The sequence below is a fragment of the Diceros bicornis genome, chromosome 4, assembly GCF_020826845.1.
Source record: "Diceros bicornis minor isolate mBicDic1 chromosome 4, mDicBic1.mat.cur, whole genome shotgun sequence".
NCBI lineage: Eukaryota > Metazoa > Chordata > Mammalia > Perissodactyla > Rhinocerotidae > Diceros > Diceros bicornis.
The window spans coordinates 27,835,098-27,862,098 of NC_080743.1; positions in this window are offsets into that span (position 1 = coordinate 27,835,098).

The window sequence follows — 27,001 nt, forward strand, 5'->3', positions numbered from 1 at the left end:
CTTTATGTAAATAAATATATTTTTTTAAACATTGGCCCTACAAGGGACTTCGCCACATTCGATTTGCTACAATATGAGTTTGTGATTGTAGAAGATGCTAGATTTTGAATTATTTAAGTTTTAGGTTTAGAGTCAGATTTTCTGAGTACGTTTCCACGTTAGATTATTTTTTACCAAGTTTTAGTTTCAGCATGTGGTATAAAATTATATCGCAAAAAAAATCATTTTATTCTTTAAGCATGTGCTTCTGCTCTAACTAATCCCTCCTAAAATACTTGAATTGAGGGACCAGCCAGGTGGCGCAGCAGTTAAGGTCTGGCGCTCAGCTTTGGCAGCCCAGCCCAGGGTCCTCAGGTTCTGAGGTTCAGTTCCAGGGGCCGACCCAGGCACCACTTGTCAAGCCATGATGTGGCTGTGTCCCATATAAAGCAGAGGAAGATGGGCATGGATGTTAGCCCAGGGCCAATCGTCCTCAGCAAAAAGAGGAGGATTGACATCGGATGTTACCTCAGGGCTAATCTTCCTCACACACACAAAAAAAAACTTAAAACTGCTCCCGTGACTACACAGTTTGTTGTCTGTTGAGAGGACTTGCACCTTATCTAATTATCTTAGTGACAATCTAGCATTTTCTTACCTTCTATAATCCTTATTGCAGAAAATGTCTATTAGCTATTCCTTACAATTTTTACTCTCAGAAATACACTCATTTCAAAAGGGCAGAAACCCAGATATAAAACAATGCTTTGCCAGAAATCTGTAGTCAGTGAAGAAGCCTAGACCAATTTTCACTGGAAAAACCAACCATCACAAATGAACTGCAGGGCATTTGACAACATATGGGAACAAATTACCCCACGCCTCCGAGGCCCGGCCCGCGAGCGGTCACACAGTCGGGCCCAGATGTCCACCACCTCCCCCGGGGCACCACGGGGCCGGAAGGCTCCAGCCGGGTTCTGAGTCGGGGCCTGAAGCAAAAATATCCCTGTGGCTTTCCTGAGGAATACCCTAAATCCCGGCAAGCCCACTCCAGACTCGCAGGCACAAGGCAGAAGCCCTCGGGGCCCCGTGTGTGGCCCAAGACCCGAGCGCGGGCGCCAGTCCCTCGCCCGCCGGGTCTCGGTTCTCGCGGCTGTAAAGCAAGGTGGCTCCAGAGACGCCCGGGCCCCACCTGCTCCCGCTCCGGGGGCGAAACACACCTGGGAATAAACACAGGGGGCTCCAGGAGCCCCCCAAACAAAACACCATTCAGCCAGCTCCGTGGGCGGGCCGCGCCAGCCAGTCCCACACAGGCCGCCTCAGGCCTCGCGCCGCTTCTGACAGGAACGCGGCTGACGAGGCGCGCGGGCGAGGGACCGGGGCGGCTGCGCTACAACTGGCCACGCCCGTCCGCTGGCCGCCCGAGGGACGGCTCCAAGGGTCGACCCCTGCCCGAGCGGCCAACTCCGTCCCCACCTCCCCGCGCTCACCCGCTTCCCCCTGTCCCTACCTCCCCGTGAGACCTCCGGGCCGCAGGCCCCACCTTCCCCCCGGGCGCCGGGACGCCCAGGTCTCACCTCGCGGCGGGCCGCTCAGAGCCGAGCGCCTATTCACCGCCCTTCGGCGGCCCCCAGCCTGTCTAAGCCGAGCTCCAAGCAATGGATCGTCCGAGTCCCACGCTCCCTTCCCGCCTCTCCTGTTTTTCTCCAAAAGTTTATAATTAGTTTTTAATATATCGCTCGCAGGATATGCTGGCCCATTCTCATTAAACAAAGCTCTTAATCCTTCCCCCAGTTCCTGGTAACTTCTACTTTCCCGCTCTACAAATTTGCCTATCCTAGGTAACTCACCTAAGTGGAGTCATACAATATTTGGCCTTCTGTGTCTGGCTTATTTCATTTAGCATAATGTTTTCGAAGTTCATCCATATTGTAGCATGTATCAGATTTTCATCTGTTTTTAAGGCTGACTATTCAATTGAATGTATATACCACATTTTGTTTATCCATTCGTCTGTGGATAGACATTTGTGTTGTTTCCAACTGTTTGGCTATTGTGAATAATGCTGCTATAAACATTGGTGTAGGAATGTCTGCTCCAGTCCCTGCTTTCAATTCTTTAGATATGTACCTACGAGTGGAATTGCTGGGTCACATAGCAACTCTAAGTTTAATGTTTTGAAAAACCACCAAACTGTTTTCCACAGCTTACATTCCCACTAATAATGCAGGAGGGTTCCAATTTCTCCACATCCTTGCCAGCACTTGTTATTTTCCATTTTTTACAAATGATAGCCATCCTAGTGGATGTGAAGTGGTATCTCAGAGTGGTTTTGATTTGCATTTCTCTGATGACTAATGATGTTGAGCGTCTTTTCTTGTGTTTAATGGCCATTGGAATATCTTCTTTGGAGAAATGTCTACTCAAGTCCTTTGCCAATTTTTTGTATTATTTATCTTTTAATTATTGAGTTGTAGGAGGTTTTTTTAAAAATATGCTGGATATTAATCCCTTATCAAATATATGAGTTGCAAATATTTTCTCCCATTGTTGTCTTTTTGCTTTCTTTCCCTTTTTTTTTTTTTTTGAGGAAGATTGGCCCTGAGCTAACATCTGTTGGTCAATCTTCCTCCTTTTTTCTCCCCAATGCCCCAGTAGATAGTTGTATATCATAGTTGTACATCCTTCTAGTTGCTCTATGTTGACGCCACCTCAGCGTGCCTTGATGAGCAGTGCATAGGTCCGCACCCAGGATCTGAACCGGTGAACCCTGGGCTGCTGAAGCAGAGCGGGCGAACTTAACCGCTACACCACCAGGCCGGCTCCTTTGCTTTCTTGATAGTATCCTTTGATGCACAAAAGTTCTTAATTTTGATGAAGTCCACTTTATCTATTTTTTCTTTTGTTACCTGTGCTTTTGGTGTCATGTCCATGAAGTCTTTGCCAAATCCAATATCATGAAGATTTTCTGCAATGTTTTCTTCTAAGGGTTTTACAGTTTTAGCTCTTCAGTTTAGGTCTTTGATTCATTTTGGGCATGTCATGGACCAACAAGGTGTATTTATTTCAAATAAACAGGGGGGTAGAAATATCGTTTCCAGAAAGACTGGAAGAGCTTGAAAGCCAAACAATGGATGTTCATGACACAGGAACAAGATAGATTTCTGCTAACACAACTGATGCCATGGGTTCTGGATCCTAAATTCAATATAACCAAAGTTTTCTCCACATTGTAACCTCCACTCTTTTTAAACTCTGATCAGGAGAAGTTGATGTTGAAAAATTAGTGCTATTGGCTTTAGAGAAGTGGGAACCAAGAAATGTTGAAGTTTCAGCACTATTTTTCTCTAGGTGACAGCCAGAAATGTGTTGTGCTATTGTCAGACTTGGAAAAGAAAAGGTAAAATCATTTGGAAGAATCTGAAAATTGTAGAATTGGTGTCTGATAAAAGAAAAGAAAAAGAAAGGAAAGAAATCCAGCTTGGTATAATTGGATTCTTGAGAGGAGAGAAAAATTTAGAGAGTTATGCAGAATTCTATGTGGAAGAGACCAGTGCTATCTATGCATTTAGTAGATGCTTAAATAGCAAAAGCATGAGTGAATGAAAATCAAAGGATTGTTGTTCTTTAGGAAAAGATTTAGTAAGTCTCCATGTAACTAGGAAAATAAGAGATATAAATTGATTAAAAAGGAATTCCTTGAGTTCCAGCTGCTAAGGAGTATGTTTAATGGTGATGCAGAAAAGACTAGTACCCATATTTTAGATCTGTTTGTTTCTCAGGCACAAATTGACCCCTTCAGCCAAAATGAATTTAAAATATCTTCTCTTCTCCAAAGCCAAGAATGTTGATTCTAATTGGACTGTCAGACACAGTGCTCCAATTAGATCCAGAACCAAAGCATCCCACAGCCAGAGCCAGCCAGAATGTATTAGCACAAGGAATATGAGCCTTCCATAGAAATCATTTGATAGAGATTCAGGATGCAATGGCTATTCTTTGTGTAATTACATAAGGAGAGTGTAAGTTGTGAAAACACAAATCCTGAAGTAAGAAGCAAACATCCCAGAACAGAAGCTTTGCAACAAAGAGCAGTATTTCACACTGGAACAGAATTATTTCCTGATTAAAAGTTAATACCAGTTCCTTCAGAAGGAGTAAACGGAGACTGGTAACCAGTGTATATTCTCCACACATAGTTGTATTTAGATTCATGTAATAAATTGTACACATTTCTCCTTACAGAGTATACTCGGTTTAGTCATTCTTAGTAGATTCTTCGGCCGTTATTATAAAGTCCCTGGGCAAATAGAAATTAACACATTCCTTCAGGTGGTTAGTGTCTGAATGTGGTAGATTACACCTGACTATTATAGTCAAGATTCTGGCAACCAGAATCTTATGTAATCTCATGTAAGACTGTCTTAATGAAACATGGGTTACATCATATCTGCAAAAAAAAAGATTATTTGAAGGAACTTTTAAAAGCCACTGACAGACATTTTTAAAGATATTCAAATTTCAGGAATCAGAGTATAAAACAGATTTTAAGAACAAGAATCTTCGTTTTGTTTTTTATCTAAAGAACAAAAAAAACAATTGGCAAGATCTTGCAGTAATATGATCAAAAATTAATATTGTTTATATGTTGTTTAGAAATAAGATAGTTTAGAGGTGATATAATTTTGTAGTTAATAATGAGATTTGCAATGTTACAAGTAACCAGTTAAGATACTAAACAGATTGGGGTATGGACAGAATAACAGAAATAAGAAACACCATGAGGAAACAGGAATAATGCATCTGCCTAGAATTCTTTCCAAGAAGGAGGAGAGACTGGTGAGAGATGCTATTGCAACTGGCAGATAATTATTCATTTATGATATATGTTGAGTTAGGATGCATTTAAGCACGGGTCATCTCATATTTAAACATGTCAAAGCATTGAAAAAGCACAGTGTATATAATAGCATATATTTTAACATTTTTGTGATCACTGGAACAAAGTTGGGAGTGCTGTATCCATGTCTGTCCAGAGTCTGAAGCCACCACAAAGAGAAATAGACACGTCAGTTTTCTCACAACAGTTGCCACCATTAATAATCACCAGAGAAGGGAAGGGGCTAAATCCGAAGATGTTCTCTGGAAATGCTGGCTGTTCGTGGCTCCCGCCAGGCCTGTGAACACAAGATAGCTTTCTGGAGGAAGAGTGGGCATGTTGAAGTCCACAAGGAATAAAAGTAGCTCAGTGCTGAGGTTGGGGCCCCCCTCACCTCCAGTGGTAGGCACCCTAAGGAAGACTCATTCGCATCCAGGGAGCAGCAGACTCAGCAAAAAGCACCAAGGGAAGCTGCAGGGCCCAGGCTGTAGAGGAAAAGCAGCTAAGTGATGCTCACAGACATTCCCCGGGCCTGGCCCCACTAAACCTTCCAGAGTAAAAGGTCCTGCCTTGGGAGAGATCTGCTGGTCTCAGAATAACACTTTGTCCATGCAGAGGCAGTGTTTTGGGCAGCAGAACTGTCACTATGGCTGCAGTGGCAGCCCTAAAGTAGGAGCTGTGAAATCAGCCAGGAAAGTGAGCCTGGCTTCTGAAAAGTATATGCTATTTATGATAGTTAATAGGGCTGATTGCTAAAGCCAGGAGCGTTTATAAAGCCCCTTTCTCCAGTTGTCAGCTGGGAAACAGGAGAGACAGCTGAGAAACAGGTTGGGTGGGGAGTGTCAGAGAAACTGGGATTCCAACAATTAGGGGGCATGGTTTCAGAGTAACAATTTGTTTTGTTTTCTTCGGTGGGGGAAGAGTTACCTGTTACCTTCCTTTGTCTAACTCAGATTAGTGGCCTATGAAACACCAGTGTCACAACAAAACGTAGATAGCACTGTACAGTTTACAAACATTTGTTCATTTAATGGATGGGAAAAGTGTCTGAAAACTCATGCAAATGGTGTGTGTGTGCACCTGAGTGAGGGAGTGAGAGAGTAGACACATTGTACATGTGCATTAAGGGGTGGGCCAAAACCGAGCGGGTGGAGAATAAATTATGTATTTAAGCTGAGGGAATATTGTCCTTACACTAGTAGATAGAGTCGTGGGGGTTAAAGCAAGCCCAGAGGAAAGCGTTCTGGCCAGGAACACACTCCAAAGGTGAAGACTGTGGATTTCAGAAAATACATGGAGATTGAGAGGGAAATTAAAAGCTTTTAAGCCTAGGAAACCACAAGTAAGATAAGAGAGTGATTAATTGAAAGTGAAACAAGTTTGTGTGTGTTAGAACTATTTTAGATAACTGTGGAATAGAAGAGCTGTCACACTGTAAGTTGTCCTTGAACATTAGGAACTTTATTCACCTATTTTATGTGCTCCTTAATTAACGGAACACTTAAGACATGCTATTCTAGGGGGAAAAATTACAGCATTAACTCTGAAAAGAAGTCCTGCCAAACCCCATATCCTGTATTCACACTTTCTATTCCATCCACGTGTGTAGGAATGGGCAAGTAACCAGCAGGAAACTTCTTTTTCTCCCAGGATGCTTTGTATCACAAGTCATTTGGGTGGTTTTGAATAAATTATTTTGTAGGCTATGATCTATACTACTGGAGAATTAGAAATTTTTTTTCTTGGATAAAATTTCCGTTTACACAAGTTAGCTGAAATTTTCTCCATATCAGGAAACATCCTAGAAATTAGTATTTGATTTCTAGTATTTGATTTCAAATTAGTATTTGAATTCTAGCAATTTTGCCTGAATTTTCCTATACCTAGTCCCTGGCTCTTTCTATGCACCGTACTACTTCCCTTGAACAGCAGTTGTCGTCGCTGGTTTTTTTTGTTTTGTTGTTTAAATGTTGCAATTAGAAAAATATATTTTTTAAATCTCTAGCTTTGAACAAATTCTCATTTTATTTGCAACATCTGCTGTTACCCAGATTGGACTTAAAGTATAAAGAAGATATAGCTTTCCTTGGACTTCACTCCCAAGTGGCATCTTTCCCAACATATTCATATACACAAATCACATAAAAAGTACATACAGCAAAGCATCTTCTCAACAACTATGAAAATTTTTAATTTTTTATTTCTCCCAACCTAACATCTGAGCTGCCATATGTTTTGAGTTTTTCCAACTCATGGAGATTGCATAGCAAGGCACAAACCTACATGATCTAAAGCATGTGACTGGAGAATCTCTAACATCAGAAGTTAGGGGTCATTGATCCCCGTGCAAATGGAAAAAGGTATACCCCTCCAAACACAAATCTGATACAAAACTAAATAATTCTTTCAAGTCACAAAATGTTGTCTTTTTAGCCTCAGTCCTTTGTAAGAATGTTTCAGTTGATTTCTATCTCCTAACTGAGAAAGATTCTCAGAGGTTTCTTAACTTGTGCTTTTAGTTCTAGATGAATAAAACGAATGAAATCTTAGGCCAAATAAATAACTCCACCTTCCTCATTATACTGAGAAATCTACAGTGATTGACTTGCTTAAGATCAAAAAGCTAGTCACTCACTGGCAGAGCCAGAGAACTCAAATTTCTCTGGTCCCCTGCTCCTTCTACAAACCATACTGTCTCCCTTGAATAAGACTTCATAGATAATATATATAGCATATCGCATTCAGTTTTGGATGACTCATTTTATAAGGAATGTTGACAAACTAAAGTGTGTTCAAAGATGGGAAAACAGAAAGGTAAAGAGCCAAGGACTTAAGGAATATCTAAAAGAGAGGCAAGGAGTTGGGGAGAAGAAAAGACTAAGAGAAATATGCTGGCTCTTTTCAAATATTTGAGAAACTCTTGTAATAGAACAAGTCATTTGTTCATGCTTTTATAGGCATGGTTTCAGAGGGCAGAACCAGGACCACAGAATTAGGATTGTTACTGACTGAGAAATAGATTTCAGCTATGAAGAATGATATGAAAAAGGCCTTCTCATTTTTTCTTATAAAATATATTGGTAAATAATTTATGTACAACAAACGGAATCTATTTAAAATATACAATTCAATGAGTTATGACAGTTGTATACATCCTTGAAATCACCATCTTAGTAGACAGTACAGAATATTTCCAGCATCACCAAGATTCCTCCTTCCCTTTACAGTCAATCTCTCCCTCTGCTCTTGGCCACAGGCAACCACTGATCTGCTTTTTATCTTTATAGAGTAGTTTGCATTTTATATAAATGGAATCATATATCATGTATCATGTGTCTGGTTTCTTTTACTTAGCATAATGATTTGCAGATTCATCCCTATTGTTTTGTACATTGGTAGTTCATTCCCTTTATGTGCTGAGTAGTATTCCATTGTATGGATGCACCACAATCTGTTTATCCCTTCGCCAGTTGATGGACATTTGGGTTGTTTCCAATTTCAGATTATTGTGAATAAAGCTGCTATGAACATTTGTGTAAAAGTTTTTATGTGGACATGTCTCTCCATTTCTTTTGGGTATATACCTTGGAGTAGAATTAATAGATTGTATGCTTAACTTTTTAAGAAAAGTTCCATATTGTTTTCCAAAGTGGTTGCGCCATTTTACATTCCCACTAGCAGTGTAGGAGAGTTCCAGTTAATCTACATCCTCACAAACACTTGTTATTGTCAGTCTTTTTCATTTTATCCTTTCTAAAGGGTGTAATGGTATCTTGTTGTGGTTTTAATTTGCATTTCCCTGATGACTAATGGAGTTGAGCATCTTTTAATGTACGCAAAATAGATATGTTTTATGAGATGCTGTTGAGTTGTTTGTCTTCTTATTGTTGAGTTGAAGAAATCCTTATCCATTCTGAATACCAATCAGTTCTTTGTCAGATATATGATATAGAATATTTTGTCCCATTCTGTGGTTTGCCCTTTCATTTTCTTAACAGTGTCTTTCAAAGATAAAATATTTCATTTTGATAAAGTCCAATTTAGGAATTTTCTTTTATGATTCATACCTTTTGTGTCCTATGTAAGAAATCTTTGCCTACTCCAAGTCGGCTAAGATTTTTTCCTACGTTGTATTCTAATAGTTTTATAGTTTTAGCTTTTACTTTTAGGTCTATGATACATTTGAGTTAATTTTGGGTATTGTGTGAAGTAAGGGTTGATGTGTTTTTTTTTCTTTTTTTCCATAGAGATATCCAGCTTTTCCGGCAGTGTTTGTCGATTTTTCCTTTCCCCATTGAATTGCCTTGGCAACTTTGCTGAAAGTCAATTGACCACATATGTATGGTTCTATTTCTGGACTCTCTAATTCCATTAATATATTTTTATCTTATCTGCATACTTATATTTTAAGTGCATCTTTATATTTAAAGTACATCTCTAGTAGTCAGCAGATGGTTAGGTCTGCTTTTTAACCCATTCTAATAACCTTTTTTTCTTCACTGGACATGTCTATGTATATTTAATGTAATTATTGATGTGGTTGGTCTCCTCTTTTATTAACGTTCTGTTTGTCATCTCAGTTTTTTGTTTCTCTGTGCTCCCTTTCCTGCCTTCTTTCAGATTATTTAAATATTTTTTAGATATTCATTTGGATTTGTCTCTTGGCTTTTTAACTATACCTCTTAATTTTTTTTAGTGGTTGCTTTAGGAATTACAATATACATCCTTAAACTTTTCACGTCTACTTAGAGTTAATATAGTACCTCACAGCTCTATAGGTCCATTTATTCCTATCTCTGACATTTTTTATGTTATAGCTATTCTAAGTATTAGTTCTACATATGTTTTAAATCCCTCAAGACAGTATTCTAATTTTTGCTTTTGAAAGTCATATATATTTTAAAGAAAGTAACATTAAAAATAGTTTTCTACATTTACCCATATATTTAGCATTTCTCATGCTCCTCACTTCTTCCTAAAGAGCCAAGTTTCCCTCTGGTATCATTTCCTTTCAACTTGAAGAACTTCCTTTAGCATTTCTTATACTGTGGGTCTGGTGGGGAGAATCCTCTTAGGTTTCTTTATCTGGATATATTCACTGGATATAGAATTCTGGGTTGACATATTTTTCTTTCAGTGCTTTGAAGATGGTATTCCATTGTATTATGGCCACCAAGGTGTCTGATAAGAAGTTTGTAATCATTTGAATCATTGTTCTCTGGTATGTAACATGTCATTTTTCTCTGGCGTAAGATTTTCCCTTATCTTTGGTTTTCAGTAGTTTGACTATGATGTGCTTAGGCTTATATTTCTTCTAATTTATCCTGTTTGGTGTTCCCTAAGCTTCTTGAATCTATAAATTTGTGTCTTTCTTCAAACTTGAGCAGTTTTCTGTCATTATCACTTCAAATATATTTTTATGCCCCATTATTTATCTCCTCTCCTTCTAGACTCCAAATAATGTATGTCAGACCTTTTGCTTTTGTTCCACAGGCCCCTGAGATTCTGTAATTTTTTTTTCAATTTTTTCTCTCTTCTTCAGGTGTAATAATTTCTGCTGACCTATCTTCTAGTTTACTGACTCTTTTCTCTGTCATCTCCATTCTGATATGTTCAGTTGTGATGGTTAATTTTATGTGTCAACTTGATTGCACTAAGGAAGGCTCAGATAACTGGTAAAATATTATTTCTGTGTGTGTCTGTGAGAGTGTTTCCAGAAGAGATTAGCATTTGATTCAGTAGACTGAGTAAGGTAGCTCTGTCCTCACCAATGTGAGCAGGCATCATCCGATCGTTGAGGACCCAAATAGAACAAAAGGCAAAGGAAGGGTGAATTCTCTCTCTCTTCTTAACCTAAGATATCCATCTTTTCCTGCCCTTGGACACTGGTACTCCTGGCTCTAGGGACTTCAGACTCTAGGACCTACATCAGTGCCCCCCACTCAGGCCTTCAGATTTAGACTGAAGTATACTTTTGGCTTTTCTGATCCTCCAGCTTGTAGACAGCAGATTGTGGGACTTCTCAGCCTCCATCCTCCATAAACACGTGAGCCAATTTCTATAATAAATCTCCTCTTCTGTCTATCTATCTATCTATCTATCTATCTATCTATCTATCTATCTACCTATCTATCTCCTATTGGTTCTGTTACTCTGGACAACCCTAATACACTAATGAAATTTTATTTCAGAGATTTCACTTTTCATTTAGAAAATTTCCATTTTGGAGGAGAGGTTCACTTCTAGAAAGAGGGAATACACGTCTATTCCCTATTCCTCGTACTAAGTACATCTAAAACACTTGCTATTATATATAAGATAAACATAGGAAGATTCTGAAAGGTGGAGAGAGGAAAGCAGACCAGCTAGGGACCTCAGGATCCAAGGAATAACACAGTAGTGAATTCCTAGGTTTTCTTTTAGCCTCATGTATCTTAAGTATGGAGGTGAAGAGGCTGGCAAACCAGAAACACCAACATGCACATACCAAAAAAAAAAAAAAAACCTTCAAAAAAGCCTGCTTTCTCTAGCCAAAGGACCAGGAAATGGGCAAACTAGCAAGAGAAAAATTTTTTGACAATAACCCCACCCTACCCCAGCCAAACACGACAGGAAAAACTGTGGCCTCACTGCCACGCAATCAGCAAAAGCAAAATGAGGAGTCTAGATTTTCACCTTGGCTAGGCCATAACCAGGTGTCCCAATCCCACCTCCCCATGATGGTGTCACAGAAGGCTGAGTAGGGAGCCAAGACTTTCATATCCTCCAGGTAGTAATGAATCCCTCTAGCCCCAGCCTTCACTATGTCAATGAAGACCATGATGGGATCTTGGATTTCCACCCCCAACTGGCAGTAAAGAGGCATCCTCCCCCAGCCCCCTCAGAAGCCTAATGGAGAGTCAGGACTTTCACCACCACCCAACAATAATGAGGCCACTTCCCCATTATGTTGTCAGTGGAGGCCATACAGTGAGCAGTAACAAGGCACTCTTATCCCTCCTAGTCAAGAAGGTATCAGTGGAGGCCTAGTGGGGAGCTGGAACTCCCATCTCTACCCGGCAGGAATGAGGTGCTCCCCACTTCAGGTGTCAACAGAGGCCAAGTGGGAAACATGGACTTCTACCCTGGTAAGGAGTCATCAACCTCCCCTCACCAGAATAGCGTCAGAGAAAACCAGCTAAAACAGAAGTTTCAAATTAGATCCAGAATCAGATAATATAATACCCCAAATGTCCATATATACATAGAAAAACCACTGTTCATTCCAAGAACCAGAAAGGTCTCAAACTGAATGAAAAAAAAATTAATAGATGCCAATACTGAGATGACAGTGTTGTTAGAATTATCCGACAAAGATTTTAAAGAAGCCATCAGGAATATGCTTCAGTGAGAAATTTTAAACATACTGGAAACAAATGAAAATAGAAAGTATCAGCAAAGAAATATAAGATAAAGAAGATCCAGTTAGAAATTTTAGAACAAAAAGTACAATAACTGTAATAAAAAACTCAATGGGTGGGCTAACCAGCAAAATGAATGGAATAGAGGAAAAATTTAGTGAATTAGAAGACAGAATAATGGAAATTATCCAATCAGAACAGAAGAGAGAAAATATACTGAAGAAAAAAAAAGAAGAACAGAGCCTCAGAGACCTTAGGAACTATAACAGAAGATCTAGCACTCAAGTAATCTGAGTCATCAGAGTATCAGAAAGAGGTGAAAGAGGGCAGAGCTGAAAAATGATGGCTGAAAAATCCTCAAAGTTAGCAAAAGACATAAACCCACATATTCAAGAAGCTGAGAAAAATTCTAAATAGTATAAACCCAAGGAAATCCACACCAAGCCAGATCATAGTCAAACTTCTGAAAACTGAAGACAAAGAAAAAAAAATCTTGAAAGCAAGCCAGAGAGAAACATTATACAATCTACAGGCAGAAAACAATTTGAATGACAACAGATTTCTCATCAAAAACCATGGAGGCCAAAAATACGTGTCATGACAGTTTTTCAAGTGCTGAATGAAAAGAAGTATAAGCTTGTAATTCTGTATCTGATGAGAATCACCTTCAGTTGGAAGTAGGTATGGTAAGAGATGCAAGACCTAGCAATTTCTCTGTGAGGTGCATTCTCATAGCCATGACACCTCCTTTCTCCACTGCAGCCCTAGTTGCCCCAGGATCCTACCCCTGAGTCCTCTAGCCGGAAAGATGACAGATTTTCTAAGGGAGTTTTAGCCATCTCTATGCCACCTGCCTGCACTTGACTGCATAGGCCTCAGAACCAAGCAGCAAAAAAAAAAAAAATGAGGAAGTTTATTCCAGTTATAAAATTAACAAGTTCCTGGGATCTAATGTACAGCATGGTGATTACAGTTAATAATACTGTATTATATACTTAAATGTTGCTAAGAGAGTAGATCTTAAATATTTTCACCACAAAAAAGAAATGGTAATTATGTGACAGGATGGAGGTGTTAGCTAATGCTATGGTGGTAATCATTTTGCAGTATATAAATGTATCAAATCAATGTGCTGTACACCTTAAACTTACACAATGTTGTATGTCAATTATACCTCAATAAAGCTGGGAATAAATAAAGTTTATTCTAGTCGCATGGTCCAAGTTTTGCCTCCAAAATTTGGCTGCCTTTGTTCAGTCTCCAGAATACTCAGGAAGTCGTGTTTTTCTGTATTCTGTCCCGAGTTTTGCCACTGTTATTTGTGGAAGAATTGGTTTGTTGGATACTTAACTTCTGCATACCAGAAGCAAACCAGGACTTACCATTTTAAATCTTGTATATTACTAAAATATTGGACTCAAATATGTGATTTTCTTGCATACACCAATATTTGTATAAAACTTTCTTAGGATATAGTTAGTGGCAACCCCAAAACAGAAAGATTATTTTTCAGTAGTTACTCTATGTACTCTCAATCACAAAAATCTCACATTCTATGCTAACACTCCTACACTTTCAGTATGTCAATATGAATTTTCAAAACAAAATTTTCAGAATGATTGCATTATAGAGTTACTCTAAAAAGGAATGTCTACCATTTTTTAAATAGTAACTATACCTCTCTTAACATGCAGTGTTTGCCTATTTATCATTAACGATTTGATTTTGGAAAGGAGGGGACAGAAAATCTTAAAGATATAGATTTAGAAATCTTGGCTATATAAAAATAAGTCAGAATTGGCAATAAAACTCTGAAATTGTAGTGCATATTGGTAGTTTCAAAAAAATCATAATTTTCAAAATTTGAAAATATTTTACAAGAAATGTTATACATAACTCTGATACAAAGTTCACCTGCATGTTGTTTTAATAACATATGTAAAATAATTTTAATGCTTCTGTTTTACGCCCTCTATTCTCCCTGAATGGATACTGATAGATGCCCACTAATATCCATTTTCCCTATCTTCCATACAAAGTTATAACTGGGCCTATCTAACTAGGGACAACATTTGTGACTCCCACTTACAGTTAAGCGTAGCCACACGACTGAGTTCCTGCCAATAAAATATGACGCAAGTAAAGTGTGTCATTTCTGACTCAGAGCTTGAGATACACTGTCTTTCCCACCAACTAGAACCCATAGTGACCCAGTTTTGACTGCACAGATAGCAATAATGTTCCAGGATGATAGCACAACATAATAGATGGAACATGGGTCCCTAAATGATCACAACCAGAAGGGCTGTCTGCCAACCTGGAACACTCATGGCAGACTATTACATGAGAGAGGAATAAACCTCACTTTCTTTAAGAAACTGAATTAGGGGCCGGCCCGGTGGTGCAAGCGGCTAAATGTGCACGCTCCACTGCGCGGGCCGGGGTTGGCCGGTTCGGATCCCAGGCGCTCACCGATGCACTGTTTGGCAAGCCATGCTGTGGCGGCGTCTCATATAAAGTGGAGGAAGATGGGCATGGATGTTAGCCCTGGGCCAGTCTTCCTCAGGAAAAAAAGAGGAGGATTGGCAGATGTTAGCACAGGGCTGATCTCCTCACAAAAAACAAACAAACAAGAAACTGAATTAATGTTAGGTGTCTTTGTTTCAGCAGGTTAGCCTTACCCTAACTAAAACGCCCTGGGTTTGGTCTCAACTCTTCTAGGTGATAGTACAGGCAAGGCGAATAGTCTAAGCAGCAGATTCTACAATTGCTCTGCCCTGTGCCGTTTTACACAGGGTGCCAGAAGAAAGAGCACCTGTCAATCTGGGTATAAGATTCCTTCCAGACAGCTATGTCAGTTGATCGGACAGTGGAACAATGTAGATGGAAGTTACTGTCTACAGTAACTTTGACCAAGGTCAACAAAAGAAATAACAGATACTGTATGCTTCATTCCCAGAAGCTCTCTTAAATGAGAGGGCTAAAATTAACCATCTTAAAATTACTCACATTCTTCCCCTCCTGACCTCATTCTTTGTTTCTGGCACAAATCCACCCAACTTCTCCCCAGACTTCTCCCAAAGTGAAGCTAAGAAGCTCAAGAGCACCATTTTGAACAACTCCAGAAGGTGCAGTCACATCAGAGTCTAATTACTGTTTTCTGTATGTGTTTTTCCCTATTATAATGTTATTACCCTTAAGTACAGGTTCCAATGCCAGAGACATTAAGAGGTGGCTATAAGTTTCAACTTTTCTTGTGAGAATTTAACCCTTCTTGATTAATTTTGTACCGTGTTCTTGGCTTAGCTTACTCGTGAGAGCAAAAGAATGCAAAATATTCCATAGTCCTGCCTGCTTTAGCTCCCTGTTTTGTCTGTCTCACCTTAAAGGCTCGTTGATCTGTTCAATATCTCATGAACTGACTAACTTCCCATGGTCTGTTTCAAATACTTAACTTGGATACACCCGTTCCTCCAATGCAGTAGTGCCTCCATTTCAGTTTTTCTTCTAATTAATACCTCCCTCACATAACCTCTTTCTCTCAAATCATAAAAGGACTTTTCTTTTTCCAATTCCATTTTCACATCTTTGAATGCAATAGGAATCTTAAGATGCCATTGTGTAACTCTTCCTGTTAGAAGTCCCATTCCCCAGCAGCACCTTTCTGAGCACTTCTGTAGTGACTGTCCAGTCTGTCTTGGGCTCCAAGTGTGTCAGAGATGGCTGCAGACTAGCTAAACTTATTTCCTCTTCCTCAGCATAGAGGTGACTACATTTCCCAGCCCCACTGTATTTTATAGGACCAAGTGACTAATTCTCCTTATACAATTGGAAGGAATGTGTCATCTTGGGTCCAAGGCGGTTAAAAGAAAGTATGCCTTCTCCGCACTCTGTTTTTGCTCCTTGGCTGGCCAGATCAGAGAGAGTCCGGGAAGAACTCAAGATCCGGAGGAAAGTGGAGCCGGAAGACAGAAGGAGCCTGGGTCCTTGAAACCTGCCAAACATGTAATTAGACTGACAAGAACAAGAAATAAACTTTTGTTAGTTTAAGTCACTGAAATTTAGGGGTGCAGGAAGGGAGGGGAACGTTGCTACTACATCATAGCTCAGTCTACCCTATCACACCACGTAATTTTTCCTTAGTTATACCTGAGTATCCCCTAATTGAGACTTTAAAATCAAAGCAATTATGTGAAAATAACTAAATCACACAAAAGGTAAATTTTAAACACTTTTTATGAAACATTTAACTACAATAATTTCTACTATTAATTTTTCTTAATAGGTGCTGTTCAGATTGTAATCACCAATATCTTCTCACTAAGGAGAGAAAGAGATTAGGACAGTTTCAATGCCTTTTTAAAGTAAATGTTTTACTTGAATTATAACATACATACATACAGAAAAGTACAAAAATCCTAAGTATACAGCTTCATGTTTTTTGCGAAGTGAACACTCTGTATTACCAATCTCTTGATGAAGAAATAAAATTATCTTCCTCCAAATATAACTTCCATTGATTAGTATTGCCCATACTTGAACTTCATATAAATTGAATCATATAATATGTACTCTTATATGACTTACTTCTTTTGCTCAATATTATGTTTATGAGACTCATTCATGTTGTTGCATGTGGTAGATTTGTTGACTTTTATGGCTGTTAGTATTCCATGTTAACAATATGCCAAATTTGTTTAAGCATTCTTCTGTTGACAGATATTGAAACCAGGAAGCTGCCCTCACCCCCAGACACTGAATGTGCCAGCACTTTGATACTGGACTTCCCAGCCTCCACAACTGTGAGAAATAAGTGTTTGTTGTTTACAAGCCACCCAGTCTGTGGTATTTTGTTATAGCAGTCCAAACAGACTAAGACAGGTGTTTTGGTTGTTTCCATTCTGGAGCTATTACAGCATTCCTACAAACATTCATATTCATGTCTCTTGGTGCACTTATGAATGTATCTCTGTTTGGAATGGAACTAGGAGTGGAATCTCTGGGTCATACAATGTGCGCATGTTCAGTTTGAGCAGATAGTGCCAAGCCATTACAAGAGGTTGTACCAATTTACACTCCCTCTAATTGCTCCATATCCTAGCTAATTCTTGATGTTCTTAATTTTTTTAATGTCAACCATTCTGATAGGTGTGAAGTATTATCCCATTTGGTTTTAATTCGTATTTCTCTTACTACAAAGGAGTCTGAGCATCTTTTCATACATTTATTGGCCATTTATATAATCTTTTCTTTTTTTTTTTGCACATATAAAATGCCTGCTGCAGGTTTTTACCCTCCTTTCTTACGGATTTGTGGGCATTCTTTATATATTCCAGACATGAGTCTTTTGTCAGCTACGCATGTTGCAAATATTTTCTCCCACTCTGTGACTTGCCTTTTCATCCTCTTAATAGGGTCTCTTGATAAATAAAAGTTCTTAATTTTCGTGATGTTCAATTTATCAATATTTCTCTTTTTGGTTAGTGTCCAGTTTAAGAAATCTTGGCCCACTCAAAGTTCATAAAGATATTCTCCTATGTTATCTTCTAAGAGTGTTATTACTTTGGTTTGCACAGGAACTGGTTTCTGTGTATTGATTTTCTATGTGGATATTCAATTCACCTGGCACTATTTATTGAAAAGAGCATCCTTTTCCCCACTGCACTGCAGTAGTACCTTTGCCATTTATGAAGTTTGAGTTTATTTCTGAACACTATTCTGTTCCATTGGGCTATTTGTCTATCCTTGTGGCAATACTACTCTGTCTCAATTATCACTTTAGAATAAGTCTTGGTATTTGGTAATAAAAGTTTTCCAACTTTATTCTTCTTTAAGATTTTCTTTTTATATGTATTTCCATATAAATTTTAGAATTGGTTTGTCAAGTTCTACAAAAATATCCTCCTGGGATTTTGATTATCATTGCATTGAATCAGTAGATTGATTTGGAGAGGACTGAAATCTTAAAAAATTGTTATTATCAAATCATTTCCTGTTTATTAATTAATTTTTTTTGGTCTCATAAGTTGGGGTACAAGCTCCATGAGAGCAGGAACTTTATCTGTTTTATTTATTGCTCCACCTCAGACCTACAAGAATACCTGACACATTGTAGGTTCTTAATAAATATTTTTTGAAGTAGTTAATTAATGTCTACTGAGATGCCTTTTTTACCCTCCTCTTCTTTTCTTGGTCAATCCAACTCATCCATCAGATCTGAAATCATATGCCATTTCCTCAGGAGAACCTTGCGTGATCTCCAGACTGAATCAGGCTCCTCTGTTGTCTGTCTCCTGTTATGACACCCTGTACTTCTCTTTTTTTTTTTTGCATTTACCTACATACTATTATATACTAATAATAGTTATTTTACAATATTCTAGAATTATTTGCTATCAGCCTCCCATCTAGAATGTAAGCTCTGAGGGTACAAGGACCAACTCTGTCTTAATTTCTTACTCACTGCTATACTCCCAGTACCTGGCCTGGTACCATGCACAAGGCAGGTGTCAAAAAAATTATTAAATTATTTTCTAAATGAAACCTAGATTCGGTCTGCTGTTTCTTAAAAATAGAAGTGATTATATTGCCAATGCTTTGCTACCCTAACATCAAAAATCTCTCTAGATGTTTTCTGCTGCTTTTATCCTCCGAATTATTTGGTGGACATTCTCTACCAGATTTCTTGGTGTGGGGAGGGGTTCCTTTATGACCCTCCACCCAAGATTAGCTGAATCAGAAGACTCTCCTAAATTGGGACTCGGAATGCCATGATGCTAACAGACTCTGCAAGTAACTGTTGCAGTGGTGAGTTTGGCACTCACTTCTTTGGATTACATTCATGACATTGCTGCTTTATCTCTTTGCACTCCATAATTTTCATAACACTGCTCTGGGTCCAGTTTCTCTCATCATCCCTGCCCATGTTGTGTTCTGTTTTTGCTCTCAAGGCTGCATTTTCTGTTTGGCCATCTGCCCTCCAAGGACAGCTGGAAGGCCACCCTGATTGCCTAGTTAAACCTCATTAATCTCGTCTTTATCTTTCTGGTCACGCTGACCACCCCGGCTACAGAGGCCACACACTGTCATAGCTCTCTGATCAAACTTCAGAGACAGTGAATAGGAAACAGCCCAAGGTTTTGGGAATTTTGAACCAGGAAACCAGAATTTGCTGACTGCATGACAGTGAAAATGTCACTTCACTGGTCTTTACTCCAGGTATAATAATAATACCTGCTCTCTCTAACTCAGAAATATTGTGAGGATCAAATGACATGATGGGTCATGTCAGAACTTCATAAACTATAAATGGATGTATAAATATTAATTATAATTAGTAACCTCAACCATCCAACTCTTTGCCTGATGGGAGGGACTATGTACACACTGTGGTGTTTAATGGGAAAAGATGTTCTTCCTGGCACTGCTTTGTTCCTTCTAAGAAATAAACCAACAGGCTAAGCATCCTCTTCTCTAACTTTAAAATGTCCCATACACCATAGTTCTGGCTGCACAGTAAAGTCTCTTAACACTTTTGAGCCTTTCTATTTTTACTACTTGTCTGTATGGGTTACACAATCTTGCCTTGGTAAAAGTAATATTTTTCAAGTAATGAAAGTAGAAAAGTCTCAAGTTGTTCTTTTGAAAAGCCAAAAGTATTAATCTATTAGGTGAAATAATGATTTCCACCTCAGTAATGAACTTTAATAATTCCTCCCCATAATCTATCACCCAATCCAGTTGATTCTCATCATTAGCTCTCAATTCCTTCCTCTCCCCTTCATCTCTATTGCCATTGTCTTACTCAAATCTTTTTCATCCTTAATGTCAACCATTATAATTCTTTGCTGACTTGATTAACTGCCTTCATTTGCTGCCTTCCAATTCTTACTTCACACTGCCATCAGGGGCCAGCAAACTATGGCGCATGGGCAAAAGCCAGCCCATAACATTTTATTGGAACACAGCCACACTCATTTGTTTATGTATTGTCTATGGCTGCTTTGGTGCTACAACTACAGAACTCGGTAGTTTCAAAAGAGACCATGTGGCCTGTGTAGTGGGTTGAATGGTGGCCCCCAAAAAGATATGTCCACCTCCAAATCCCTGGAAACTGTGAATGTTACCTTTTTTGGGAGAAATAATCTTTGCAGGAGTAATTAAATAAAGGATCTTGAGATGACATCATCCTGGATTATCCAGGTGGGCCCTAAATTCAATGATAAGCGACATGCAGAGAAGAAGACACACACAGAGGAGAAGGTGATGTGAAGATGAAGGTAGAGATTAGAGTGATGTGACCACAAGCCAAGGAAGGCAAGGAAAGCCTGGAGCCACCAGAAGCTGGAAGACACAGGGAACAGAATCTCCCCTAGAGCCACCAGAGGGAGCGCAGCCCTACTGACATCTTGATTTTGGACTTCAGGCCTCCAGAACTGTGAGAAAATAAATTTCTGATATTGTAAGACAACAAGGTTGTAGTAATTTTTTACAATAGTCTCAGGAAATTAGTACAGCACACAATTCTAAAATATCGACTATCTGGTCCTTTAAGACAAGGTTTGCCGACCGTTGCATTAGAGTCATCTTTTCTAATATACAATCATTTCAGTCCCTTATTTCAGCAAAAAGTCCAAACTTATTAGCATGACATATGAGGAACTTCTTAACTGACCTGCCTACTTCCCCAGCTGCATGTTGCCTACTTTTCCTCTTTATTTCCTCCTCCTTTCTTTTCTTTAAATAAACTTTTAATTTTAGAATACTTTAGATGTACGGAATAATTGCAAAGATAGTATAGAGGGTTCCCATATACTCTGAGCTCAGTTTTCCCTTGTTATTAACATTTTGCATTAGTATAGTACATTTGTCACAGTTAATAAACCAATATTGTCATTAACTAAAACCCATTCTTTATTCAGATTTCCTTAGTTTTTACCTATGTTCTGTCCCAGACTCTCATTCAGAATACTACATTACTTTAGTCATCATATCTCTTTCTTTTTATCTCTTTCGCTTTCTTTTCCTTTTCCTTCCTTTTTTCTTTCTTTATTTGTTGGTTTATTTCTGCTCTGTGCTAAATAAACACTGGCCATATAAATAAGCATAGCTTTTCCTTTTCTGGTGAGGAAAACTGAAAATGAAAAGTTAACAAATAAATTAATTAATATAGTTAAGATAAATGCTAAGAAGAACGTGAACAGTGGGCAGAAAGAAGCCACGTATAACAGAGCCCTATTAAGGAGTAACTCCATCTGATTATTTTTTAAAGATTATTCTTAGTAGGAGTAAAAGTGGCAGCAGAAACACCCATTAAGGAAGCTGTTCCAATAGCTCAAGTTAGAGATGATGGTGGCTTGGATTGAGCTGGTGCAGTAGAGTTGGAATCAGAAATATTAGCCATATGCCAAAGATACTTTTGAGATAGAAACGAGGGGACTTGTTGATAAATGTAGATGTGGAGGATGAGCAACAAAGTGGAGTCAATCACCAGCCTCTCAGTACACGTCTTCTGTACCCCATCCATGCTAATCACGTGCTACTTTTCATACTTGCCATGAGAACTAAAGTCTCAAGCTCTTACGCTTATTGAAGCCTCTGGCTAAATGCCCTTTTCTCTCCCAGTTATCTTATTGGTAAATAACTTTTCTACAATATTCTGTTCTCTTTAGTATTCTTCAGTGCTTCTGGGAAGCCTTCCTCTGCAATGCCTCCGTGTTCCAACCTCCACTCCACCTCCCTGAGCTAGGGGGCTTTCCCTCCTTTCTGTTCCCATAGCCTACTGTACATACTTCTATGCTAGCTCCTAGCACCCTGTACTATACTGTTATCATTTGCTTGCATATCTGTCCCTTGAAGGCATTGTGTCGTATTTATAGTACAGTCCCTGGCACAGAGAGAAGTAAATGAATGCTTAATTGATCAGTTCTTCACTATAATTTCACCAAAACAGAAAAAATAATATTCCTTATAATTTTCATATGAGAAAGACATTATCAAAATAATCAATGGTAAATCCAAAATACAACTAACGTCATCCACAGTGTACCAGTGTACTTACAACTTCTGATCTTTTGTAAGCACATTCCTTTTTAAAACTTGTGATCTAAACAAGTCTCTTTAATTTTAAAATATATTTCATAGAACTCTCCATTGAGAGACATATGTAGCAGAGCCACATTATTTGTAAAATTTCAGCCTTCATTTTTTAATTCCATTACCTTTTTGGTTTCAAGTAAGAACCATAGTCTCCACTTCTCAAGTTAAGCATCACTCAGGTAAATCAATAAACTAAAGCTCCAAATCTTGATTAATTGAAAGTTTGTGTGGATGTTACTAAACATGTGTGTATTTGTGTGTGCATGCGTGCATGTGTATGTTTGTGTTTCAATTCCTTTGCTTTCAGAATGCTGTCTTCTGTTTCATTTCAACAAAATTAGAGTATGGTTATATAGCTTATTTAATCAGCTTGATGAGTTTTATAAATTTAATCAGCGTGATTATGAGGGCATTTTTCTTCTTGTAAATAAAGATACTTGCCTTGTATTTATTTTCATATTAAAAACATGTTAACAATTTGGTCATATTTTTATAAATAATAGATGCTGCATTTCCTAAAATCAAGAGCAACTTCCGATAAGTATGATTTGTTCAACTTTTCATAGGTTTCTTTCAAGAGTTTTCTCAGGAAAAAAAATGACATTCTGCTTGGTCTTATTTTCTTGTCTAATGCAGCATATTGTAGAATAAAATACTTGGAAAGCCTAGAGTTAAGATTGTACAAAGGTAGCTATTTTTCAATGCTTTCAAGACATAACGATCTTAAAAATGCTACCTAATTCTCTCTGAAGAGGTGCTCTAGAAGTCTTAACTCCAGAGTGGGAGTCAGAAAATTATGGCTTATTTTCAGAACATGAAGACTCAAAGTTTCTCACTGAATTTCTGCAAACTGTAGTTTGCTATTTAGTCCTATTACGCGTAGGATACTCTTGTTTATGTTTACTTGTAAGCTTGAGTCAATAATACCAATTTTGACACTTACATTTCTAGAAGACAGGATCTAATTCTGTTGAACATACTCAATTTTGTATTTTGGATACTGATATGTGTATATATGGATGTTTTTAAAGTAATGTTTAATGATAATATGGAAACTTTCAAAAATTCCTCGTGGGAAAACACTTTTTTCCCCCAACATCATCAAACATAGATAAGATAGTTAGATGGGCCACATCCAATTGAAAGTTCTCTTTTAAATAATCTTTCACTATTAAAGAATTATGACCTCTGACCCTGCTTTATTTTTAAGGAGAAAATTTGACCCTTATCTATGAGGGAGGCCTATCTTTCTAAAAAAGGAATATCTTGTCCTCATTAGCTGAACAGCTAGCTGTAGCCTGGACTCCTCTTTGGGTAAGGTTCCCTGCCACCACCATCTCCAGAGCTTAGATGGGAAGTCTTTTATTTGCATTCCATACTGGCCCTGTTCTATGTAGACTAAATCATCGGTGTCTAAGCCAACTCAATCAAAATGCTGTTGAGCTTTTATTACAGATCTTCAGGGCGGGATAACTCACAACATCTCTAGTGATAACCATTAGTATGGGAAGAAGAAGGAAAAGGAGAAGAGGAGGGGGAGAGGTTGGGGAAAATCCTTAGGGGAGCCTTGAAAACAGTGGCCTTTCGTATTAAAACATTTTCCCAATCTCATCAAGCTTTGAGCAGATGGGAACGCCAGAATGTCTGGGTATTCTCCAAGGGCCCCCTAAGTTTCCTTAGTGCCCCATCATGCCCAGATTTCATGTCCCTTAGGAACTTGGCTCTGGCTGAAATGTGGACAATAAGCAAATCCTTTTCCCTTTTTCTCTAAACACAAAGAGCCCCAAATCAGATGTACATTTACCATAAAAATAAAATTGCTTAGAAAGTATCCAGAGTAATCTCAATGAAATGAAAATATTTTGGTTACCAATTTCTAGAAACGTAAAATTAAGGCCGTGTGGTCAAGGCTGCTAGCTGTTATCCAGCATCCATTCCCCTCTTCATTTTGTAGTGAAACCTCTGAATTTTAGCTGCTGAGAATAAAAGCTACAATTCCCAGTCTGCCTTGCAGCTAAGTATAGTCACGTTACTGACTTCTGGCACATGGAATTTGAGCAGAAATCATGTATGCCCCTCTTGGTGTATCCTTGAAAGGGAAGGGTATGCCTTCCACTGTTTATTTTCCCCTTTGTGTTAACTGGAACGCAGAAGTGATGCTGAATAGTTTTGGTCAATATGTGCATGGGAAATATCTATGGCAACAAGATAGAAGCAGCCTGGATTCCTGGACAACCTCATGGAGCAAAGCCACCCTTTTAGCCCTGGACCCCAACAGCCAGACTGTTACACAAGGAGAAATGAAGAAATAAATGTCTACCTTGTTTAAACCATGTTAATTTGGGTCTCAATCTAGATGCTGAACCTATGTTTGAACAAAGACCTGTATGCTAATGAGTTAGAAGAATAACAAAAATACTCTAAGGCTGGAAAATTAAAAATGATGTCCAAAAGGATGCAAAAGAACTCAAGTGTAGTCAAAACAAACACATTACATGCCTAAATTTAAATTTAAATATTAAGAAAAGGCTGATATGCCATTTGAGGATCGATGACAGAATACTGAAATTGGTACAAGTTTGAAAAATAGCGAGTAACGTTCAAAAGCTTGGCAAAAATGTCAGAAGAAATTAAAACAATCTTATCACAGATGAAATGTTAAATTTTAGGTTTAAACAAGGGGCAATCACTATTTGGGGTTGATAACAGTTTGCGGAAAGAGTGACATCCTTCTGTTCAAACTAGTAGAAAGGAAATGAGGATGTCTGGAAAAGATTACTAGTTGAACTGCATGTTTAATACCTCAAATAATATTCACACTTTCTTTCATCAATAAGAAAGTACAAGGAAAGTATGAGGGAAGGGTCAAAAAATAAATTGAACAATCTTAAAATGCTAAAAGAGTAAAGTGAGACATGACAGGATCAACCACACCACATAATAAATTTGACTACTGATTTTTAGAAAGAAACTAAGTTCAAAAATTCTCTATGAGAAATTGGTGGGAGAATCCTAAGGACTCTAAATATTGGTAAAACAGAAATGCCATTAAAAATTTTGAAAAGAAGTTAGTATATACTGATTTTTTTAAAAAACGTGTATTATTGATATGGTAGAAAAGAGTATGAAAGCGGATACAGACATAGATAAGAGTGGAGGGCGCTGAGACTGAGTGATGGTAGGAGTTGTAATTTGAACTTCAAATGAACTTTGCCCCTGATTGGGAATGAGAGCAAACGTGACCAAATTCCTTCCATTTTATTCTTCTTGTTCAGCACATAGTAGAAGGTTTTTAAGATGGATAGTTTCCAAGTTTTTTTCCTTAATGATGCTAATCTCTTTTCAGAAATAATCTTGTGTAAAAGCCCAAAATAAGAAGCAAGCACTAAGTTGAGTGGCTCTGCCTGAGGCTAAAGCAGAAGCAATCGCCAGGGCCCAGGACTCCAGCCGTCCAGATTCTGTGGCTTTTCTGTATCTCCCTTCCCATGCTCCAGGTGATTATTCAGAAGGGATTCCTTAGAGTCTTAGAGGTTCCACTAAGATCCATTTAAATGCCATATTTATGTCATCACTGGTTTGCTGCCCTGACCATTCACAGCTATTTGCCTAAATAGCAAATATTGGTTTCCTAGTGGAAGGAAATGGTAATCTCTTTTAACTAATATTTAGTACCCTTCATTCTGGTGAGCATCAATTTAAATTAGGTGCTGTTTTTCCTCTGGTAGATGGATTAAGAGACATGCATTATTTATTTCCCTTTCCTGAATGCAGATATAGTATAGCCTACCCACCACACTCCCCATTTGAGGAAGATTGTTCGATAGTAATGACAAATATTTGGTTAGGTTCTGAATAAGAAGTTGTTTAAATCTTTTAGTTCTGGTTTTAAAGAGAGGACAAAAAATCCTGGACGTCTTCCTAACTTTTAGCGTTTTTTTACAAAGATGTCACACTATACATTCAACCACTCATTGGGAGCTATCACTGACATCTTGGGCATTGTCCTCTGAGGACCACTTTGAAGATAAAACTGAACACTGAGCTCCGAACAGTCGGCTACTTCTGGACAGATCCAGAGCCACAGTGTATATTACAAGGCAAGGCTTGATGGTAATGGAAGGAAGAACACAATGCCTTTCTAAAAATGTGTTTATTAGTTCCTGGTAGAAGATAATAACTTCTTTAATATGAAAAGTATGCATATCTTCTTTATGATTTTTATAACACAAAATTAATATGAAATCTTATCTTTAGGAAAAAAGAGTAAACATAATTTCCACGCCGAATAATAGAAAAGAAAAACGCGCTAGTTTTTTTTTCCGTTTTCCTGACCATAGCATTCTATGACGCTCTCTAGAAAGAGAACTTCAAGGTTGAGGAGAAATAAACAGCGTCCAAAATTTTCTATGACTCTGTAACCCTTTAATCATAGTGTTCCTAGAACAGGAGAAGAGTGGGAATAGACTAAAACAGCTTCAGGGAACTAGCTGCCTTGGAACACTAAACCACAGTCCCTGAGCAAATTCTATTTTAACAACAGCCACGGAGTCCTTTCTAAAGTATTGCTTCATCTTTAATATTTTAAACCCAGTGCCTTAAGTGATATATTGGTTATTTTCCTCTCTCTGGGTGATTCCTGCTTTGA